We start from the raw sequence: 21,008 nt of genomic DNA, 5'->3' as shown, positions 1-21,008 counted from the left end.
GCAAACAAACATCTTATGAACTCACCAGCTTTATGCTGACTTTCAAATCGCTTGTATTCTCAGGTCCTCGTTAGACAGGTAGCCGACAATATCTTTTGGTGAAGACGGAGTGCTCAGAAGACTCGTCTCAACTTTTGTTCATATGATATATGTATAACACTTGTACAATTGACTTTTGAAACAAATGTAAACTTTCAAATATATGTAATGTAATGGTTGTTTACTGTGATTACTATGTACATTGGATTTGATACTCAACGTGGAGTCAACCCCAGAAATGTTTCCGCCTTTGGGTTTTGGGGTGTGACAGATTGGTATCATAGCCCTTGTTTATAGTGAACGGAGTATACCAAACCTTACATGGTATAAAACTATAAACATTAAGGGGCCTAAGTGCTCTGAACTAAAAGTATCCTACAGAATCTAAGTATTTTCAAATGTATATAAGTATATCGAACCATCGAGATCCGTAACTACAAGTAGAACAAAACATAAGTAAATGGGTGTTGTACGCTGCAATTAAACCTGGGCAGTTATGTAGTCGTGTCTAGGGTCAATATAGCCTGGCCAACTATATTCATTCGAGACATGGCCAACATGTGCTTGGGAGTGACTGTGGTATGCGACATACCTAAAACTTACCCAATACCCCAAACAACGAGTCGTCGTTGCAGCGAATCATGAAATACTATGGGAGTATTTCTCGAGTCAATCCTTTGTAGAAAATCCTCGTATACGCGTTGTTCGTTGATCATTCCTCTAGCGATAAGATGTTCTGTCTTGATAACTCTTTCCTGCTTTATCGCTTAATACAGTGTTATATCTGTCTTGATGAGATATCCCATGTTCCATATCTCTTGATTCAATTCAGAGGACTTATGATCCTCTCTTTCCTGATCTTTTTAGATCACGATGCCTCCAAGAAAGAGACCCAGCTCGAAGAACACCAACAACCCTCCGCCACCACCTCCTCCTGAATTTGACCCAGTGATATTCCAGGTCGCTGTCAATGTCGCAGTGGCAGCTGCTCTAGCCCAAAGGAACTCAGATGGTTCCGGCTGCTCGCAAACCCAGAACAGTCAGGGACATCGAAGGGAGGGGTCCTATAAAGGCTTCATGAACGCGAATCCCACATCCTTTGATGGCACTGGAGGTGTCATTTCCCTCACCTGATGGTTCGATAAAATCGAATCAATCTTTGAAATATGCGCATGTTCGGAGTCTGATAAAGTAAAGTTCGCCGCCTGCACCTTTCTTGACAAAGCCCTGACTTGGTGGAACGGCCGAGTCAAATCTTTAACTCTACCTGTAGCGAATGCTATGGGTTGGGAAGCTATGAAGGAGCTTCTACTCGCATAATATTCCCCTCGGGGCGAACTCCAGAAGCTAGAACACGAACTCTGGAACCTTAAGATGAAGGGTTCCGACATAGCCTCTTATACTTCAAGATTCAATGATCTGGCGTTACTCTATCCGAGAATGGTTACCCCGGAGAGTAAAAAGATTGAGAGGTTCATCTGGGGATTGACCCAGCCAACCAAAGGGAATGTCTTGGCTGCAAAGCCAGACACCTATGGTAGTGCTAAATGTCTTGCGCAAATCCTCATCGATCACAAAGACAACTCTGATGAGGAGGCTCCCACTCCCGAACCGGTCACAAGTGGAGGTGGAAGTAAAAAGAAATTTTGGAACAAGAGGAAGGCTCAGAGTATGCAAGGGTCTTCTAAGAAATAGCAAACAGTAGTAGTTCATGCTGCTACTTCCCCTGTTGCTATTTCAGCTGTCGAGTCCACGACCCAAACTCCTACCAGTGGATACACTGGTACCCTTCCTTGGTGTGATAAGTGCAGCTACCATCACCGCATTCCTGGTCCATGTCGCGAAAGGATCTGTCACAACTGTGGCAAGAAGGGCCATCTTGCTCGAACCTGCAGAAAACCAGCCAAATCAACGAACCAATCATCCGGAACGGGAATCAGTCCAGCCTGCTACAATTGTGGCGAAGTAGGGCACTTCAAAAGAAATTGCCCCAAAGCAGCTACAACCGTTGATCCCACTGTCGCCGCATGTATACTTCTCTTTGACAATTCTTATACCTGCAACTCTTTACGATTCTAGTACCAGAAGGGAAAAGTTGTTATCTATCCAACCGAGCAATTTCTAAACTTAATCCTTTGTATATAATCGAAATTAAGTACAATCGAGACGGCTAACCGGTGAAATAGAGAACACTAACTTCGTACCTATAGATTGTATCCTCAGTCCGCAGGATTATTCTGTTCCATTCGATTTAAATGGGGGAAACTTTTCACGAAATACTTTGATGCTATGTTGGACATGTAATGACCGAGTCTCATTCATGTTGTTATCTTTTAGTTTCAAAAGGGTCGCTAATCTAGATCTTTTCCCCGACCCGTCTCTTGTGATCTTCGGCATCAAACCTTCGATTCATTGCATGCCTTAAAGCTCAAAAGTTTTCCCGATAGGAATTGCCATGCATCCCTCGTTTCTGTGATCATTAAGAAATGGGAAGTCAGCAGCTCTTTCCCCTAAATGTCTTTCCCGAAGAATTCCTGAGAATTCCTTTCGAACGTTTAGCTTAGTTCCGCATCGGCCTCATCTCTGGATCTACCTCGTGACCGAACCTCAGTGAGGATGACGTGTTCAAAACGGTGACTAAGAACTGATATGATCACTACAGATTAGTAGTGGTATCCTTTCGGTCAAATCTCTTTCCCTCGATCATGTAGCCAAGCAAAGTAGTCGTAACCGTGTACTTTTCCAACGTCTAAAATGATAGAGAATTAGTCGGCACCGAAAATACCTATAGAAACCTGTCGATTCCTGGGTTCCATCGACTAATATCGCAGTCTTACCCACAAATTTCTTCTAAAGCCATCAAACCCTTAGCTACCCGACTCCTTGAAGATGTGCTTTCCTGTTGGAGCGTATGTTCTTCTGATGGCTTTATCCCAGAAAAAGCATGATATGCTTTGAGAAATGTGAAATACTTCCCTCGTGATAAAGTAGACTCTTCGTGATCCTCATAGAATCGATTTCGTAACTTTCCAACTTCGACTACCCTCAGAACTTAGTAACATCCATCTGGTACTTCACGTCTCGAATCCTTAGAAGTATTTACTCAACGAAACCCTAGTGATTCCTTTGAGGAAACCAAAGTTGTCCAGGGTTGAAACTTCCATGAGAGAACCGATTGAGATCGTAGATTGAGAGAGAGTCAATGTGCGAAACAAAGTCACGTCCCGATAGTGAGAATTCGCTAGAACGCTCAGCAGAGACCTGATTCCACTTGTGAACGTGAAGATCCGAGGCAACAAATCCATTCGTGTCTCATTCCAAATTCATGATCTATATCTTAATCTTTGAATTCCGGGACGAAATTCCCTCTAACAGGGGGATAATGTAACAACCCGAAGTTGTTATCACTGAAAACCCATTCTACCTGTATAACTTGCCGTATATCGAAACGTTCCAATGTCGTTTTTGGGTTCAGTTAATCAAACTTATGAATTTAGCCCAAAATAGTTATTTCAAAAATTTTAGAAACGTTCCCTCCTAGTAACGGAAACTTAATCGGGTGCGACCAAAAGCCCCGTTTAATGCCGGTATCGGGTAGAATTCCTCCGTGTCCAAGTTTTGCAACCTATATAAACGTGTTAAACATTTCATTTGAAGCTTTTTCTCTCTCTCACTACTCTCTCTCTAACCTCTCTCCTAAATCCAAGTTTAAGGGTCCAAATCATCAATTTAAGGCTTCAAATCTTTGAGGTACCTTCCTAAACTCATTGTATAGCATATTTGGCCTTCAAATTCGAGATTAAAACATGAATTAAGACCTTGTATATGAGTTTACGGCCCTGGAAGGAGCTTGGGCCGTAAACACATAGTAAGGGGTTTTTATGCCTTTAAACCCCTCCTAAACAATTTTGGGACTTAGATATGGCTAAATGACTTCATGGAATGGACTTAAAACATTTTAGACATGGATTTTGAAGGATTTGAAGTATTTTACGGCCAAGGCACATGCTTGAACCGTAAACTCATATATATGGGGTTTTTATGACCTTAAACCCTTCCATAACACTAATAAGGCTTAGATATGAATTTTAGAATATTGGTTTTAGCCTTAGTACACCTTAAACATATTATTTGAGGGACAATTGAGAGTTTACGGCCAAGACTTATTCTTGGGCCGTAAACCCTTCATATTGGGGAGTAAACTCCTTTAAAGGTGTTAGAAAGCCACTTTAACACCCCTAAAGCCTTAGAATAATTTTTATAAGTGTATGCAAACAAGTTTTTGGCCTTAAAACATAATGAATCACACTCTAGGAGAGTTTACGGCCATGAGGGGGGTCTCATGGGCCGTAAACTCCAAAAACACCTCAAAAATTCCATAAAAATTCATGTAAGGCCTTGGAACAATTTTAGAAATCACATGTTATTGATTTGGAAGCATTAAAACACTTATTCAAGGGTGCATAGGAGTTTATGGCTGTAAGCTCCATGCTAAGACCGTAAACTCCCTTGAGTAGTCTTATTTGATGAATTTAATCAATTCCAAGCCTTAAATCAAAACCTAGAAATTTTCCCCTAAGTGTTTCAAGCCAATTTGCACCATAAACCACCCCACCATGAGTTTACGGCCGTAAACTCATGGGGAATGGGTGTTCTAGGCCGATAACTCTTGTAAGAGTTTACTCTTGAAGAGTAAACTCCATTTCCCGGTCATTCAAGTCCTTAAACGCCACCCGGGTCCCTCCAAACACTTGTAATGGGGTGTTTCCGCGACTAAAAGTGTTTGTCCCTTGCAAGTAAATAATCTAAGTCCTAATTAGGTACAAATATGTATCTTTGCATTATACTTAGGAACCTCATGCATTTGCATGCCCCGAATCAACGTTTAGCATCCTAAATCGTCACGTTTCTCGTCCGGTGAGTTCATACCCCTACGCTTTTTCCGTGTTTTTCAATGTTTTCAAGGGGGGAATACAAGCAAACTATAATTGTTTTGGAAACATAACATTGATGTGTTTCAAATAATATCTGGCAAATTTGTAAACACTTTTACTCCTTATGTATTATGCTGAGCATAAGGGATGATCTATCAACTACAACTAAATGGATTTTAGTTAAGAAAATAACCAAACTAATCAAATTATTATGGGAATAATTTAGGAGTTCTTTAGTTCTCGTGTATCATTTGAATGTATTGCTAGATAGTTTCATTGTATGTATCTATATTCACTGTATTATGTTTCATAATCTTTTGTATGTTTGATATCGTATGAGAACCCTGTGAATAGTTAGTACTAGTTTGTGAGTTAGTCACTACCCTTTTATGGATGATCAGTAAATCCTCCCCGGAAGTGTAACCAGAGTCTCCTGGAGGGAGAGCGAGGAATTTGTGAATAGATCTATTCGGGACTGAAAATCCCACACCTTAACTGCTAGCTACAGTTAGGCGGGCACGCCTGGGGTGACAAATTATGGATATCGTCCGACGTCTAACAAGTGTCAAGGAGGTCTCATGTCGTATCAGCATGGTTACCCGACTCACAATATGTATTAATATATGTTTATTCATGGTTTTGGTTTTGGAGATATATATCTAGTACGGGATGGTAATCCCATCGTTTTTAGTCTATAAGTTTCATATCTATTGCAGGATGTTATTCCTATGGGTAGAATCTATATCTAGTTCGGGATAGTGATCCCATGGTTTTATCAAAATATCTTATATCTAGTTCGGGATAGTAATCCCATGGTTTTATTAAAATATCTTATATCTAGTTCGGGATAGTAATCCCATGGTTTTAACAAACTATCTTGTATCTAGTCTGGGATGATAGTCCCATGGTATTCAATCTATATGTAGTACGGGATGTTAGTCTCAAGGTTTTCAAACTATTTTCCATCTATAGTTCACGTATATTAAAGTATTTTATATCTAATTTGGGATAGTAATCCCAAGATTCCCAATATATAGTTTTGTGTATTAAACTATACTCTGTGATATTCAATCAGTCTTGCCTTTAGGAAAATATGGGATTTTCCTGGGGTAACGTATAACGCGTAATTGAACTGTAATGAAGGATAACTAAACTGTTTTACATAAGAAAATATGGGATTTTCTTGGGTAACAAACCTTTTCGGAAAACTAAAGGAAACTGGTACATTTTTCAGCAAACAAACATCTTATGAACTCACCAGCTTTATGCTGATTTTCAAACCGCTTGTATTCTCAGGTCCTCGTTAGACAGGTTCCCGGCGATATCTTTTGGTGAAGACGGAGTGCTCAGAAGACTCGTCTCAACTTTTGTTCATATGACATATGTATAAAACTTGTACAATTTACTTTTGAAACAAATGTAAACAATCAAATATATGTAATGTAATGGTTGTTTACTGTGATTACTATGTACATTGGATTTGATACTCAACGTGGTGTCAACCCCGAAAATGTTTCCGCCTTTGGTTTTCGAGGTGTGACAGGATGCTCCATGGAGGCTCCATGGGAGTTACAAACCCATGGGTTATGGAAATGAAGAGTCATGACACATTAGGGTTTATATGGTGTAACCCTAGATGTGTCAACACTATATAAAGCTCGTGTGTTCTCCCAAAATCGGTTAGACAAGAAACAAGAGGGCTAGAGCCGATTTTTAGAGTGTTATACTTTCTCTCCAAGTTTATTCCATAGCATTTGGTGTTGTGTGAAGCATTTGAGGCATCACACTTGGGGTGCTAGGCTCATAAGGTTTCAAGGAACATTTACAACAACAAGGTATGTAGTTCTATCTATTATTTAAGTTAAAATTGTTCCCCATGCATGCTAGATAGGATCATAGCCTTGGAAATCAACTTTGCATGATAATTAGACAAACATAGATCCAAGGTTATTAGGTTTGCATGTACACTTAGGAAGTGTTAGAATGCTCAAAACCCATCACATGCAACCCTAGAAACCTTGGATATATGTTTCTCTAAAATACATGAAAAATACTTTTTCCAAGGTTCATAATCCTATTTAGCATACATGGGACCATTAGCATAAAAGATGGCTAGAATTACATACGTTGTAGTTGATTTGATTCCATGGAAACCTTGAGAGCCTAGCACCCAAGTGTGATGCCTCAAATGTTTCACACAGCACCAAACGCACTTGGAATAAACTTTGAGAGAGAAAGTCACAATTATAAATTCGCTTGCCCTCTATATTGCCTCTAGTAGCCAATTTTTGTGAGCTTCATATCCTTCATATAGTGTGTTACATCTAGGGTTACACCATGTAAACCCTAATGTGACATAACTCTTCATTACCATGACCCATGGGTTTGTAACTCCCATGGAGCATCCTATGGGTCTTAGCCCATCTTGATAAACCATGAAGCCTTAAGCCCACTATACAAGTTATGGGTGATTTACATAATCAACCCATATATTTAATTAGTGTTCTTTTGAGTACTTAACCAATTCGAAATTAATTCTTGATCAATACTAATTAAATAATATTATTAATATATTAGAACTTATAAAATATTAGTAAACCATAAGTGCTATTTCTCTCAATTTAGTCTATCCAAACGCATGATGCCATGTAACCCAAAAGGACCATGCCAAACCGGATCATGTGCATACCATAAACAGTTATGGACTTAGACTCCTTATCCAACAGAATAATGCATAGAAACCTAGATCTATGCACAATAAACTAAAAATAATGGAAATTGAGGACTTATAAATGCCCAAAACATGCACAACAAGAAGATGAGAATAGTTTCTTGCTGAATCCATGCCAAAATGTCACTTTGTTCTTGTTCTAATACCCAAAAATCAACACAAAAGGCTTAGAAAGAATGTTCGAGGTTAGGGTTTTCTTGGAGGCTAGGAGAGTGTGATAGAGGCTAAGGTTGAGAAACCCTAGCATCACATTCCCTTAAACAGGGGCGCAAACCTCGGAGACTAGGGTTTATCCTTAAACCGCCACCACGTCATGGCTATAGGTCGCCACATCGTGTTGTTCAATTAAAACCTGCGATACAACGACCTTCACCACGTCCTAGAATGTCTTCACCACGATATGGTCCCGTCGAAAATCCAAAATTACATTTAATCTAGATACCTCAAGGAATCCAGATGTTACAATTCTCCCCCACTTGAATTAGACTTCTTCGTTGAAGTATGTGGCTGCAAACAACTCGGGCTCCCAAGTCTATTCGGAACTCTTCCGATTCTGCTACAGAACCTTAACCAAAGACAACACCTTGTTGCATGAAGCCTTCATCTTCCGATCCAAGATTGATATTGGTATCTCCACATAGTTCTGATGATCATCAACCTAAATATTATCTTAAAGGAACAACTTCTTGATCAGTAGCCACACACTTCCGAAGCCGAGAGACATAGAAGGTGTTGTGGATCTGACTGAGCTCCTCAGGCAAATCCAACTGGTAAGCTACCCTGCCAACCCTGGAAATTGCTCGAAATGACCCAATAAACTGGGAACCTAACTTTCCCCTCTTCCTGAAGTGTATTACACCCTTCTAGGGTGATACCTTCAGTAGAACCATATTGTCGACTTGGAACTCCAACTTTGTTCGGCTTCTCTCAACATAACTCTTCTGCGGACTATGAGTTATCTATAACCTCTATCTGATCCGCTGAATATGCTTTGCCATCTGAAGGACTACTTCGGTCCTTCCCATAACTTGTGATTGACTTTTCCCCGGTAGACTAGGGTACGACACTTCCTCCCAATGAGAAGCTCAAACGGCGGCACACCAATACTGGAGTGATAGTTGTTGTTGTAAGAAACCTCCGCCAGAGGAAGTTATAACTCCCAACTCCCACCGAAAAATATGAAACAAGCTCTCAACATATCCTACTGTGTCTAAATGGTTCTCTCACTCTAATTGTCATTCTGTGGATGATAAGCAGTGCTAAAATGCAACTTAGTACCTAGTTCCTCGTGGAACCTCTGCCAAAACTGTGAAGTGAACCGAACATCTCGATCGTGAATTTCACCCAACCCCAATCCAGAAATTGTACTAAAAAACCTTAAGCACACGCTTGAGTTCATGAGAAGTCATCACCAACCCACTACTCCAACGAGCATAATGATGGTCCATCCATGAATTTCACGTTGCATCCAAATCCCTTATCAACTCAGGTGTATCTCCACCTATCATATCACTCAAGACATCTATAATGAACTTCATGACTTGAGATTCCAGAACCGATACCCAACATTAGTAACCTAACCCTTAATAAACCCATCTTCAAGAAAACAGGGTCTATCATTTCAACATTCATCAAGCGACTTTTGATGTACAACCTATACATCAACCTAAACAAACTTTCACTAACAACATGATCCAAACTAGTTGGTCTCTGAGTCTCCCGCCTCCCAAAAATGCACTAACATGCGAAGTACCACACGTGGAAAATAAAAAAACATGATCACTAGGCCCACAACCCATGTCTGGAATGTTCTCGGTATCTTGGCTTTCTAAATGACCACCGATCCCAAACATCCGAATAAGAATAACGATCTTGAGATCTATGAGTCCCTAACAAATTACCATCGGTTCCTCCCACATGGTTCAAGCAACCATTGGTTCACGATACATCGTGACACCATCTACCTACTACGATGATAAAATCACGGTATCACACCGATCTTGCCACCATTCCATCATTGCCCTGAAGAATCATGACCAAAACCACATAGGACTAAAGATACTCAACCATCAATCCATTGATTTGCAAGAACCCAATCAACAACCCTCTCAGTGCTAACCGAACATAACACGGGTCATACCCTACTATCACGCACATTTCATATCTTAGTACAGACTGCTACCAATGCAGAATCAGACGAGAACATGGTCACACTCAACTGGAGAATGAGATAGGCAATCACATTCTTGTTCCAATTCAAAGGCTATCACCCAAATAAGAACCACACATATAACTTGAATCGAGTTCTCCATTGCTATCTTTTCCAGACCACATACGTACCTCACAACAAAATATAATGAACTTACCACCATACACAATGTTAAGGAAACCCATAACAACCCTTGGATCTACTGCGTTCCCTTTTCCTCACACCTTTACCCAAAGGTTGAAGTACTAGTATTTCTAATGAAATGAAGAACCTCAATCATTAACAGAAACATCCTCATGAACGACCGAAACCGATCACATCAATACATAACTATATCGATAAAAGTTTTAATGTTAACCAAACATTTTGCTAAAACCATGGTCGGATCCATCCAATTATCAACCTTGCTAGCACAACATGCCAAAAATTAGATTCTACATAAATCTAATGTCCTGTATGGAAAACTGAACAACACTGTCCCAAATTCTCGACTCCTAATAACAAAGAACATCTTCTAAACTCGAGTTGAATTTGACGATTGGTTGATGAATCCATTGAACTTCAACTAATACAACTCAAAACTTTTGAATAATCTCTGCTTCGATAAAGAATGAGTGACTAATAAACTAGAAAGCATTGACACCTAATACAATGAGCCAATACACTACTGGACAAAGCCTAAGAAGGACTAAACATACCAAACTTTGAAACTGACTGACCAATCTGCAACTGCCCAAGCAATCCCTAAAACGATCTGAAAAATCCGTCTACAACTGATACTCAACCTGAGCGATCCTAGCACTTCCTCATCTATTCATTGGCATCCCAAAATGAAGCAATGGCTACAACAAGCTCCTTGACCAACTACTTCCTGCTGCAAGAAAACTCATGTATTTCCTAAACACATACATCTAATAGCCACTAGCTCTACACCCTAACTTGACCAAATCATGAATCGAAGTCTCACATACATGTACTGCAGATCCCTATGAATCATTCTTTCGACACCACAAACTCAAACAGATCAATGATCATCCAAGTAGAATACCTAGTTCTCCCTTATTTAGAGTTCGAACTACCACCCACTTGTGTTGCAACCAAACCATATCTCAAACCGGCTCAACTAGGTATAAACGATCCCTAAATCTTGGAATGTATAACACAAACAAGACGATCATTCAGATAAGTACCAAGCAAACCCTGAGAGATTCTAAATCTCAGATGAAGACCTTAGAAATTTCCAATTATAACTACTTCTATCATTAAGAATCCCTTTGCAGGTGCATAAGCGATAATTTTGACAGTCCATTCATAACACTGATGCTCTATTTAGAAACAAATGGATTTCCACTTACATCGTTCATAATTCTCAAAACATCAATTTTCACCTAATTTCCTTATCTCCAAAGAAAGAAGACCCTTAATTTTGTCTCAAGACAACCATACCACAATAATCCTCTTGCGCATTTGATGGGTTTTACCCATAAGAACTTTCCTATGTGCGCATACAAAACCCTAATGCTTGGATCTAGGCTTTCTAATTAAACATGATTTGAATCCTAGACTTCTAATGACTATTTAGGAATAAGAACAATGATAAACCAGATCTAGAATCATACCTTTGTATTCCTTGTTGATCTTGTTGTCTTGGAGCTTCTAGAGTCACAATTGTCACTCCTCTAATGGCTTACAAACACCAACTAGCAAGGAGGATGATTTGGGAGAGAGGAGAGTACTTTAGGTGAAGTCCCGAATTCCTTATGCCATAGGGTCTATTTATACTTGTAGACTCCTTAAGGGTTACAACCTAAACCCTAATTGGATAATCTTCTCTTAAGGCTATCCAAATCCATTCCTTAGATAACTCTTGGACGATTTGAAGCAATCCTTAGCTTCTTGAATTCGTCCAATCCATATCTATATGGATTTACAGTCTAAAGTTTAACTATCAAACAATTGACAGTTTATACCCTCTTATTTAATTAATCTCTTTAAGTCACCAAATTAATTCCAATTAATTCTATGACTTATATTAATCAAATAACAATATTACTATTCTTTATATTATTCTCATAATATATTAATAATATTTACTCTCTCTTAATAAATCATCCTATCAAGTTGCTATGGTGAAGGCAACCCAAAAGGACCATGCACAACCGGGTCAAATACTTGCCTAATATAGTTGCAGCCTTAGACACTAATCCAACAGCATTCCCATACAGCCATACTACTACCAAAACCCACAAACATCTGCTCTCTTTTTCCTTTGAACATGGAAATCTAGATGAATATAGCCTCTTTCGAAGATAGTGACATTCCAACCCATATACCCATCACTCAGCCATCGGTTGCAATCCTCGAGCCAATTATAACAATCACTCATTTCTTGTGTCCCGCGACTCAACTGGCACTACAAACGGGGAAGTCCCTCGAGACCTCAAATCAACTAACTCACGTAGATCTGCCCCATTCAAACCTAAACTAACATGGCCACTAATGTCCAAACAATCACTAGATTCATCCTCATCCTAAACCACCATTACCAGAGAATCGACAGATACAGAAGCACTGTCATGAAACATAGTACCAACCATGCCATCTACCTTTAACCAGCTGCTTATAATCCTCGTGGCTTCCGTCGATTCGAGTATGGATCCTATTCTTCTAGTAGTACGGGCCCAATACTACCTTCCACACCTACCCATACTTTCCAAAAGATGCACTATGTAACAGTAAGAAATATGGTTGAGTAAGAAAGAGATAGAAAGGATAAATCCAGAGAAGATGTATTAGAAAAGTGAAGATGCGTATCTGATACAAAGAGCATGGTCTCTATTTATAGAGACGCAGGAGTTACAATACAAAAAGCTTTCTATGAGTAGCCATGCAAGGTCTACTGGACAATAGAAATAAAAGAGATAAGGCAATACAAACTGAGTACAAAATCAAGACTGCTGATCCTTGGACTTCGGTTGCGGATGACTGAAGTAGAAAAGCTTGGCTGCGGCTGTGGTGCTGACTGCGGTAGGGAGAAGTTCAAGAGGGTCACTTTTAATGATTCAACAATACCCCCCCCCCCCTAAGCGACCTCTTTAACTTTTGATAATTTATCAAGAAAAAGATATTTGATCAAGATCCACCAGAACTTCCTTACATTATCTAAACAGGTGATTCTCCTCAGGATCTTAAACTTGACCTCTACGGCAGTGAATTTGGATTTCTCTACTGCATTGCGGCAGATGTCAAGTTGCTTTCTGGTGAGCCGATGCATGGAACTCATAGGATAAAGTATTTGACATTGTCTGTTTTCCTTTTGAAAATGATGCCAAGCTCTGGGAAGTTAGTTGCACCTAAAGATCCGTCAGCAAAGCCTTCGGTGGGCATCGGTGCGGGGTCGAGAGGTGGTAGATCAACCTTCTTGGAAATGATTGGATAGATGTCCGCATCAATTTTGGCAAAGTCGTACACAGTTTCCATCAAGAAGTTGTTCGCCCGATCGAGTGCAGTCTTCATTTTGGGATGTTTCTCAGCCTTGTTTTGAAATACTTTGGCTATGAGAAACACTTCTTCCGGGTTCATGTTGGGAAAGTCTGCTTGGGTGCGTATGTTGTCATGTCCCCTTCGGGTGAGGGTGTACTAGAAGAATTATGCCTTCATAAATCTCTGAACTTTGTAATTTACAAATGCGGATGGCCGGTCATTGGTCCATATGTGCTCTATGGGGGAGGCATGCTTAGTAAAGAATTGTGTGAGTCTCTCAAACTCCATAGGCAATCTCTTGGCCTCAGGATGGCTTTGGTCAATCTTATCAAATACCGTGAAGTATTTGGCATTGGGTGAAATGGGAACATCCCAGCAGCCATCCAAAGGAGGTTCTGCATATGTGAGGTGGGGAACATAATCTTCATCTTGCAGCCTTCGGTGAGGATTGACCCAAGAGTTGATAAGGGTTTCGTCCATGACAGTATCGAAGCCACTTAGCCTCCGGATTTCTTCAGCAAGTTTAGCTGACCTCCAGTCTTTCTTCTTTTGAGTTGTGGTAGGAGAGTCGGTTGAGCTTGGAGAGGACATGTGTTCTGCAAAGAGTTTGATGTGTAGGGGAGTTTCAGGTTTTTCTGGAATAAAAGGTGGAGAGTGATGGGATGCTTGCGGTGAAGGATGTTTTTCAGTGATGATGGGAGGACTCTGATGTGCAGCTGGGATTTTTTCAACAATAAAAGGGAGAGATTGATGTGGTGAGATTGAATGATGGGAGTGCTGAGAGTGATGTGAATGATGGGCTTCTTCTTCATCACTTCCCCCTCTTGAGGAATGCATCCCCGGAGCTTCCTCAAGCCAAGAACAAAGGCCATCAACCTTAGAGAAAACTTCTTGAAATTGGGATTTCATGGCATCAGCCAGCTGCTGATTATTGGGAATAGAAGGACTGAAGAGAAGTTTGTGGATGTCTTTGACCAGAAGAAGGGTCTCAGGACCATGAAAGTTGGTAGTTATTGAGCGTTGCAGCCACTTGATTGTGGATTGAAGAACAGTGATTGAGGACTCATAAGCTGAGTGAGTCTCAACAATCAACCTTTTAGAATCGGAGGCTTGATTCAAAATGGCTGGCTGAAGATCCTTTTTAATTGCAGTGACTTCAGAAATGAGTCGATCAGTAGTGGCCAGAAATTCCTTGTGGTCAGCTTTGCGATTATTGTCTAGGGAGCGGATCCCCATTTCAACTTTCAGGGAGAGACGCTCTGCTGCCAATCTTTCACGTGTTTCTAGTCGCTCAATCCTTTCAACAAGTGACTGCGGTCCTGGAAGATCATCTGGTTGTGGTTGAGTTGGCTTGACCGCAGCCAGGATTTGATCAACTTTCGCTTGAAGAGATAATAACTCTTTCCTAGTCACCGCATTCTTCTTCTTCTTCTTCTTCTTCTTCTTCTTCTTCTTGGGTTTGGAGGTGGAGTGGTGGTAGCCACTTGATTCTTCACCTTCATCAACCATCATTAAATCATCATCTGAGGGAGAGGGTCTGTTTACCTCCTGAATGTCGTCATCATCCAGACCGAAAGTGGGAGCAGAGCTGATTTCGATCTCAGGTTCTTCATCTTCAGAAGCTTCAAAAATTGGAGTAGGAGGAACTTTGGATGCTTGTTGGGCAGCTGCATCTGCCTGTTATTGCTGAAGAGATGCAGCCATTTGATCCATCTAGCTTTGAACTTTGAGGATGGTGGCTACGGTATTGGAATTGCTGATAGGATTTTCCCAATACTTAGCCACGGTTTGAAGTTCTTGTTCTTTCTGTTGTTGCTGCTTGATTTGCTGATTTTTAAGCAAAGTAGTATTTACTGAGTGTCCTTGGTCTCTTTGACCCGTGGTCAAGTCTAGCCTCAACACAGTTCTGGCAGGGGCAAAAGAAGCACCCTGTGGTTAGGAATGTATTTACAGTGTTTGGGTGACTTATAAAAGGATGGAGTTCAACTCCTCAGCAGAGAAGAACTGCAGTCAGGAAGCCCTGGGGACCTTAGGGCGAGAACCAGTATCATCCATTTGGGATGATATTTGTGGGGTGTCTCCACGATGTGATGAAACATGCTCACTTGATGAGCTTGAGTGGTATTCGATAGTTGTATTGAATGGATCTGTGGCAAACCCAATGACCACCGGAGCCTGTGGAGAGGCTGATGTATCATTCTGGTCACGCATTTTGCTAGTGGTAGTGGTTTTTCTCATTTTGATAATGACAATAGGTAGCGCATCCTCACCGGAATCACTTTCTGATACAACGATAGTTTTTGACTTACGCTTCTTTGTGGGTGTGGTTGCCTTGGGAGTGTCCTTGTTGGCAGTTGGAGGGGTTTTCTTTGATGCTAACTGTTTTCTTCTTCCAGTGACATTGGAAAGTGTAGTAGAGGAAGGGACTGCGGTACCTTCAGGAGCAACAACTATGGATAGAAGAGGCGGGGTAGGTGGGTATGGGTCAATACCCTCCGTAGCCTCTATGTGGTCAGAGACATCAGTAGTCTCAAGACCAAGGGTTGTAAGTATGTAGTTTTGGAGTCTACGAATAGGTCCAAAGGGATTTTGATCAGATGAGGGAGAGTTATACTCCTTTTAATATCCTTAGTGATGAAGAAGTTGATGTCGTTTCCCATACTGATGCCTGCATCAGAATGAAGATCCAAGATGCACAAGGACCAAAACCTAGCAAAAGTGAGCTTAGTTGGTTTCTCCTTAGGGATTTCCTTGGGAATGTACTAAAGGAAATCCACCCAAAGGATTTCGTCGTAGTTGACATCGTGGCCAGTGAAAATACTCCATACAAATTCCAGCAGTTTAAGACCCATATTATCGATGCCTCCGGTTCTACCGGAGAGACTATGGATGACATAGTGGCATACATATTGCCATACTGCGGGCAGTTGGTTCTTCTTGAATTCACTGATGCCCTTAATTTTCTTTTGGTATCCCATCTGATAGAGAGCAGATGTGATGTCGACCATTGACGGGGTGAAAAACTTGATGGAAGGGTGAATCAAAAGATTGATGGAGTTGAGAAACTTTTCTTTTGACAGTATAACCAGGGAATCGTCAACTAGGTTGAGATAAACTTCTTGGAGATTGTTGAGTGGTCGATATGCAGAAAAAGCACATTTGAAGAGTGTAGATACTAGAACCACGTCTGTGAAAGCATCAAATGGACCATACAAAGGATGATTCTATAAGAACTTGATCATCAACTTGAGTGGGGCATTGTATGAGGGATGATCATTGAAGATTGCTCTGAAATTACTAGAAGCAATCGTGGGTGAGTCTGTGGGGTTGGAGCATCGTGATCCAGAGGGCTTAGCTGGTTTCTTCGACACACCTGATTTCACCATTGTTGATTTTGAAAAAGCTTAAAGAATTCAGAGAAAGATTAAGGGTTTTGAGAGTGTAAAGGTTTCTTTGTGAAGAGGATAAGGGGTTTTATGGTGATTTGAAGGAGCGGGAAACATAAAGGTTTTGACCTAGGTCAAATTGGTTAAAAGAAAATGCTTTATCTGTGAAAATGTATCTTTAATCTTAACGACATGTTAAAAAAGATAAAGATTAAAATTGGGATTAACCAAAATAACGTTGAATTTAATGAAATGTCAGAACACGTCTTGAGAATGTGTGGAGGGGGTGAGAAAAATCCGTTGGATAAAGTGGAAGTTGTAACGGATGAGATGGTTTGGGTAATAGGAAGAGACATTTTAGAGGATTTGATTTGGAAAATCTTTTATTTTGTCATCATACCTAAAATAGGTATGACATGAGATTATGGGAGAGAGGAATGTGACAGTTACTCAAAGGAATGTTTTTTTTAATGTTTTATTTAATGAAGGATCATTAAATAGCACACTATGTTTTTTTTCGTTGTTTTTTTTTTTAAAAAAAAAATTGTCTGGAAAGTAATTAATGTGACTGCGGATGAACATATCAATTGCGGATGGTTTCCTTGAGATTACGAATGACTGCAGTGAAAGAAACTGTGGAGAGCACTTGTACAAAAGTTAGTAATCACAAATAGGAATGACCCATGAAAGATAGATGTAATATATGGTATCGGTACATTGACTGTAGAACAGAGAATGTTCCAAAACCATCTATTATCAATAACTTTCAGTAAGGACCGCAATGGAGACCAGGAAGGTTTGCGGTGCTTGTTAATTCAAGAAGAATTTAGGATCCGGATTCATCATTCCCAACATTTGTAGGAACACATTGAGTTTTGAAGAGTCAAGTGCTTTTGTAAAAACATCAGCAATCTCTTCATGAGTAGGAACAAAGATGAGTTCAATATTACCTTTCAGAATGTGGTCTTTGATGAAATGGTACCGTAGCTCAATATGTGTAGTCTTGGAGTGCTGAATATAATTATGATAGATCACTATGGCACTTTCAGAATCACAATAAATTGGTATCCACAGCATCCTATATCCGTAGTCTAACAGTTGTGTCTTCATCCAAAGGACTTGGGAACAGCAGCTGGTTGTGGCCACGTATTCTGCTTCTGCGGTAGATAAAGAAACACAGCTTTGTTTTCTTGAGGACCAGCTGACAAGTCTTCCTCCTAAAAATTGACATCCACCAGATGTACTTTTTCGATCAAGTTTGCATCCAGCATGATCCACATCAGTAAATGCTTGAAGAATGAATTCATTTCCTACAGGGTACCATAGACCAAGAGATTTGCTTCCTTTTAGGTACCGAAGAATTTGTTTGGCTACGGTTATGTGTGACACTTTTGGGTCAGCATGGTACCTTGCGCACACACCGATTGCAAAGACAATGTCAGGTCGACTTGCGGTGAGATACATTAACGAGCGAATGATACCTCTATAAGTCTTGTGATCCATAGATTCGCCAAAGGGATCAGCAGAGATCTTATATCCGAAGGCCATAGGGACCTTAGCCGAAGAGCAGTTGTCCATAGAGTATTTCTTCAGAAGTTCAGTGGTGTATTTCTCTTGATGAATGAATATCCATTGCTGAATTTGTTTGACTTGAAGACCTAGAAAGAAGTTGATCTCTCTATTCATGCTCATTTGAAATTTGTTTGTCATGAGCTTAGCAAATTCATCCACCATTCCTTGATCAGATGATCCGAAGATGATATCATCTACATATATTTGTACAAGCATAATGTGAGACCCGTTTGCTTTTCTAAATAGTGTGGGATCAATCACTCCTCTTTTGTAGCCTGAAGAGACTAAGAATTCAGAAAAAGTTTCATACCAAGCTCTAGGGGCTTGTTTCTGACCGTAGACTGCTTTTCTGAAGCTTGCAGCAGTGATCAGGGAACTCGATACTTTCAAAGCCGGGAGGTTGTTGAAGATAAACCTCCTCTTTTAATTCCCCATTAAGAAAAGCACTCTTAACATCCATTTAGTGTACTTTGATATTTTTGTGAGAAGCATATGCTAAGAAGATTCTAATTGCTTCCATTCTAGCTACCAGAGCGTATGTTTCATCGTAGTCAACACCTACTAATTGACTATACCCTTTAGCAAATAGCCTTGCCTTATTTATGATAACCGCACCAGATTCATCTAGCTTGTTCATGAAAACCCATATTGTACCAACAATAGTATGGCCTTGTGGAATGGGAACAAGTTGCCACACTTTGTTTCTTTCAAATTCTTCCAGTTCTTCTTGCATTGCATAAATCCAATCTGGTTCCAATAATGCTTCATTGATAGATCGAGGATCGACTACGGACATAAATGCTGCATAGTGACAATGATCAGATAAATCTTTGGCAGATCAAGTTTGGATACTTGCGGATGGGTTGCCAATAATTTGGCCTGGTAGGTGATCCTTCGTCCATACATGTAGACGAGGCATCAGATGATCAGTAGCTGTGGTTGAAGGAATGTTTTCAATATCAGAGGTTGCTTCGGATTGGGAGGGAAGTTCCCCCTGGATTTGTGAACAACCTACTGAATCATCATGACTTGTTGGAGCAAGAGAGGCATTTTCTTTAGTTTGGAGAGGTTCCTCCTAAATTGCTGAAGGGAGTTCATCTGGAAGCTGAGAAGGTTCCCCCTGGACTGATGATGGATGTTCATCTAAATGCGAAGTTTCAGTTGATTTTTTGAGAGTGGGAGCTTGAGCATCATCAAATACTGGAACCTCGATGGTTGTAGTACGAACCGGAGTAACGCTTTCCCCCTCAACAGGAGAGGTGGAAGTATTAAGAGATGCTACTCGGAGAGAGATGGTCCGGAAACATCAGCATGTTGTTGTTTAGCTGCGGGAGATACAAGAACTTCAGATAGTTTTGCCGTTTCAACAGGATCGAAGAGATCATCATAGTTTACTTCAATCAGATTTAACGGTCTTGAAGAAGCAGGAATATCGCTTTCCATAATGGCAGTGGTTTCTTTAGATGGAGGGATGTTGCGGATGTAAGAGTCATCGAACTTTACGTCAAAACTTTCAACGATTAACCATGTACGTCTGATGAGAACCCGATATGCAACATTATTTGTGGAGTAACCAAGAAAGATACCTTCATCAGACATTGGTGCAAACTTGTTAAGTTGATATCTGTTGTTGATCACAAAACATCCACACGCAAATATGTAAAAGAAATGAACATTTGGCTTTCGGTTGTTGAGGCCCTCATATGGTGTCTTGTTGAGGCATTTGCATACAATGTTTCGGTTCTGAACAAAGCATGCAGTGGCTACAGCTTCAGCCCAGAAGTAAAGAGGAAGATGGGCGAAGTTAAGCATGGATTTGGCTGCTTCAACAAGGGTGCGGTTTCTTCGTTCAACAACACCAATTTGTTAAGGTGTATACGGAGCTGAAAAGTTATGTAAAATCCCTTTTGACACCAGGAAGTTGTTAAGTAGATGATTGGTGAATTCAGTACCATTGTCACTACGGATGCATCTTACTGGAAGCTTGATCTGAAAGTTCTATTTCTTTGATGAAGTTTATGAGAATCTGCGGTGTTTCGGATTTGAGTCTGAGAAAGAATACCCAAATGAAGCGAGTGAAGTCATCAACTATAATCAGTATATATTATTTATGATGAAGACTGGATACAGTTGATGGACCGCAAAGATCAATGTGGAGAAGTTCGAGTGGTTCGGATATGGATGAATCAATTATTATAGGATTAATTGCTTTTGACTGCTGACCACATTCACAAGCAGGACATAGAGTGTCATTGCTGAACTTGAGAATGGGTAGACCTCTGACCAATTCTTTAGTGACTAAGGTTTTGATGTATTTGAAGTTGAGATGAGCGAGCTTGTAGTGCCATAACCGGCTAACTTCGGATATGGCTTTAGAGAGAAAGCACAACTGTGATTTACCAATGATGAGAGAGACATCCAGAGGATACATTGTGCCTTCAGATCGTGACTTGATTAAGAAAATCTTCTATCACTTGTCATTATGTAACATAATTGATCATCAAACTCCACTCGATGGCCTGCTTTACATAGTTGGCCAACATTGATGAGATTGTGTTTAAGGCTTTCTACATATGCAACCTTCTGAATGGAAAAGTTCACCATAGTGAGAAAACCATAGCCTCGTATGATGCCATTCACATTGTTTCCAAAAG

Source organism: Lactuca serriola, chromosome 3 (genome assembly GCF_051521515.1).
Source record: "Lactuca serriola cultivar US96UC23 chromosome 3, Lser_US96UC23_V15, whole genome shotgun sequence".
NCBI classification, from domain to species: Eukaryota; Viridiplantae; Streptophyta; class Magnoliopsida; order Asterales; family Asteraceae; genus Lactuca; species Lactuca serriola.
This window is presented reverse-complemented; position numbering follows the sequence as displayed.